The 4,137-nt window shown below is 39.1% G+C and overlaps 1 pseudogene; it reads right to left on the bottom strand.

Annotated features, from left to right (window-relative positions):
- Positions 1-609: 609 nt before the first annotated feature.
- On the bottom strand, positions 610-1,992 carry LOC123819711 (annotated as a pseudogene).
- Positions 1,993-4,137: the final 2,145 nt, after the last annotated feature.

The raw sequence follows: 4,137 nt of genomic DNA, 5'->3' as shown, positions 1-4,137 counted from the left end.
TGGCCAGCCTCTAAAAGATCATGTAGGACAGGAGCTATTGTTGCAGTTGTCTTCAGAAAGTACAGTTTGTCACATCACTCCTCTCCACCTCAATCCTCATGGTGCTCCACCTATATGATGTATCACAGTGCTTCATATACTCTTTTCCTCCATGCTTTTGCACATACCATTCCCTCTGACTAGACTGTCTTTTCCTGCCTGCTAGCCCCCACCACCACCTGACTGACTGGCTTTACAATGTTTTATTGAGTGTAGATATCTGAAGTACAGTAAAACATGGATTATCAGCAGATTCAAAAAGGAGAAAGCCACACTGCCTCACTGTCAAATGTGACAGAGATTACTGAAGTATCATGAGAGTAATATGGTTCCTGAAAGCTTCTACGATTTGGAATAGGGTCTTAGTCATGAAAAAAGCAAATCTGTTTATATTAAAGATTTTGAATTTTACTGAAGGTACACAGTATTTTAACTTTAAAACAAATTTTAAAATTCTGTTTGTAGAAGACTCCTATACTCCTAACTTTGTCCCTTTATTTCAGAAGTTTTATTTTTAAAAAATCATATGCCTTTTGGAAATTGTACATTTATTTGAGTAATAACTAAAATTTATTTTTTCTTCTATTGCTGGGATGTATTAAATTTGAAGAAGATAATATCTTCATTTTCAGCAATATCTATTTCTGCCTTGCCTGTACTTTCAAGCAGCCTTGACCATATTTTCAGAAACTTCTTGAAAATCTTCATATTTCATTACTCCAGCCATAATGAATCATTTCTCAAAATCTGTGTGAATTTTTCTGCAGCTTGACAAACCTCCATGCTTTTCCTGAGTACAGGACACACTTCATCTGGGCCTGCAGTGAAAAAGCGTTCTGGTTGGAGCATTGCACACCCAGCCTTAATGATGTTTGACAAAGTACTTTGTGTTGTATTCTTTTTCAGATACTTCTGTCTCTCCTCAGCACTCAATTCTTGCAACTAACATTCCAACACCCCACTGAAAGGAATAACCAAGACACCTGGGTCATACCTGTCCACCCATTCACTAATTTTTATCAACTTTTTTTCCCTTCTTTTTAAAAAGATTTTATTTATTTATTTTTAGAGAGAGAGGAAGGGAGAAAGAGAGGGAGAGAAACATCAATGTGTGGTTGCCTCTCATGCATCCCAAGCTGGGGACCTGCCCAGCAATCCAGGCATGTGCCCTGACTGGGAATTGAACCAGTGGCTCTGTGGTTCACAGGCCGGTGCTCAATCCACTGAGCTACACCAGCCAGGGCTGTTTTTCCTTCTAATGTAGTTTTTGTCAGAAGGATTAATCAAGTATACTATTATTTTTAAAGTCAGAAGTGTTTATTCAGTACTTTAACCTCTTTGTCATTCCAATCTTGATAGAAGCAAACAGGTTCTTTTGATCTATAACCCAGGATTTGACTTTGCATGTTATATCAAATTCCGGTTTTAGTTTTTTTATCTCTTCCTCTCAAAGCCACTTTTTCTAATTTATCTATAATGGGCCAATCATTTCCTCATCTTTAAGCTGAAGCCCTTCGTGTATTATTTCTACATCTCAAATAGGAGCTACACATCCTTCAACATGCATGACATCATCTTCAAAAGTGCATGTTAGATGAAAGATTCCATCACAGGCACTAATGTGAGTAAAAAGGCATTTCCCAGGCCCTGGCCATTTTACAAGCCCCTTTTACAAGACCAGCAATATCCACTACATTTAGAAAGACAGGAGTTATGCCTGCTGATTTGTGGTACTGGCAAAGAAAATCAAACCTTTCATCTGGCACAGGTACTCTGCTGTCATTAGGATCAATAGTGCAGAATGGGAAGTTTTCTGCTGAAGACTGACTGTTGGTTCACACATTGAAGAAGGTATATTTCCCAACATTTGGCAATCCAACAATAAAAGGGGGTTCCAAATCTTCCAATGATTGGAGGTGGTTTAATTCTATCACCTCCCTTTTTGGGAAACATCGTGCTCAAAGTGGTGTGGGCACAGGGTCCCAGAGGCAGTGGCAGATGGGTCCTACTGACAGTAGGAGACATGGAGAAAGGAGGAAAGAGAGTGCAGGCCAGTCACCTCCACAGAGCAAAACACTTAATAGCAGTGGTGGTAGAACAGGAGGGTGGAGCACCTGGCAGCACCTGCATGCAAGTGCCCTGCCCTGACACTAACTGATTTTTAAATCTAACTTCTATCTGTCCTTCAAGCCCCATCTTAAATGCCAATTTATTCAGATCCAAGATCACTTTTATGAGAGATATAGTGACTATCACTTCATCTTGCTTTCCTCCCTCCTGGTTCCCCTTATTCATCCAACAACTGGATGTGGGAAAGAACATCCCATGCCTAAATTCTGAGTCACTTAACCTAGTTCAAAGTCTGGTTCCATGCTGATTGTGCAAACTTGAGCAATTTGTTTAACCTCATAAAGCAGGGGTGTCAAACTCATTTTCACCAGGGGCCACATCAGCCTCGTGGTTGCGTTCAAAGGGCTGAACGTAATTTTAGGACCATATAAATGTAACTACTCATTAACTGTTAAGCAAGAGCTTGGTGCTGCCACTGAGTAGAAACAAGGTGCCAGGCCAGATAAAATAAGGTAGAGGGCTGGATTCAGCCAGTGGGCCTTGTGTTTACTACCTGTGTCATAAAGCTTTAGTTTCCACATCTATAAAATGAGGAAAGTATTCTATTACCACATGGAGCTGAAGGTTAAATGGAATGATGCAAAAATATTAGCCTAAAGTTGCTTTAGTAAAAACTAGTTATTACATCATCCTGAAACCAACTGTATGGGTTAGAGTTTACTTTTAAAAACTGACAACTTAATGCAAATATTTCCCCTCTAGTTCTAAGGAGCTACATTGCTCAAAGAAAATGAAAGGAAAAAAATAACCTTTTTGAAATACCTTTACTATAAAGGCATCCATTATCTGTATTTCCATACTTTTTTGTTTCAATGGTTATAATTCATGTACATTCAGTAAACAGCCAATTTTAAGTACAAGCATTTGCATAGAATGTTCTATATTTAGCACAGCTCATTATTTGCCTCCAAGCATATGCTTTTACTTCTACTGATGTAAGAGAGAATCTTTCTACTTTCAAAAAGACACGTGCCCCAGCTGTCTCTCCTATGAAGTGCATCTCACCTTCTTCTTGTACCATTGGTCCAAGAAAAGCAACAAATTCAGCATAATTACTACCCACATATGACTTTTCTTTCTCTCCATTAATCACTGTGCTTGGCACTCACCATGCATGGTTTTGGTCTGCTCTGGAGATTAAATACAGGGTTCCTCAATATTTTCCTTGTGTGGGAAATAGTTTCTGCTGAAATATTTGCAGTGAAATAAGCACATTTTTTGTGGTGATTTCAAGGTGTTATTGATGTAGGCATTCTGAGGGTCCTGGGGTCTGGGTATTCTGTAGGTTCTTGGCTTCACACAGGAAAGAATTCAAACAAGAGCCAGCTTTAAAGTAAAGGGAGTTTATTAGTGTAGCAGTGAGACAGAGAATGGGCTGGCTACTCCATAATCAGAGCATCCCCTCTTTAATGGAATTTGCTTCCTTTATTGAGATTCATTTAATCAGGGGATAGGGTTTTCATTAAGGGGAGGAATGTTCAGGATTTTCCCTGGGAAGGGTGTGGAGATCTCTCAGAGGAGCTCCAGGGGCCACATTGTGTCCTTATATGGGCTTTCCATTTCTGATCATGGTGGCACGAGGTGTGTGGTTTACTATGCTAATGTATACAATGAGTGTATATTGAGACCAAGGGTTACTGTTAGGTGAAATTAGGCACCATGTTGGATCAGCTGCTCTCTGCAAATTTTAGTTATAAACCTGGAGGAGGTGGTTGTCCTTCTTCTTGACAGTTTCTGTCACTTTTATCAATTGCAGCTGTTCTGCCATATACCCTATTTCAGTATTTTGGTTTTGTGGTATTTTTGTTTTTATATTTTTCTTTTGTTTCTTCTCATTGATTTTTTTCTAACTTATCAGTCAGTTACTATTTGCACAGCTTATGTAGTTGGGCTGTTTGTTTTATGCATCACTATGTCAAGGAAGGGAAGCTTTCAGTGTTTAAAGGCCATACATGAAATAGGCTGAAA

Source organism: Phyllostomus hastatus, unplaced genomic scaffold, assembly GCF_019186645.2.
Source record: "Phyllostomus hastatus isolate PE091 unplaced genomic scaffold, TTU_PhHast_1.1 phas_contig_113, whole genome shotgun sequence".
Classification (NCBI taxonomy): Eukaryota; Metazoa; Chordata; class Mammalia; order Chiroptera; family Phyllostomidae; genus Phyllostomus; species Phyllostomus hastatus.
This window is presented reverse-complemented; position numbering and strand designations above follow the sequence as displayed.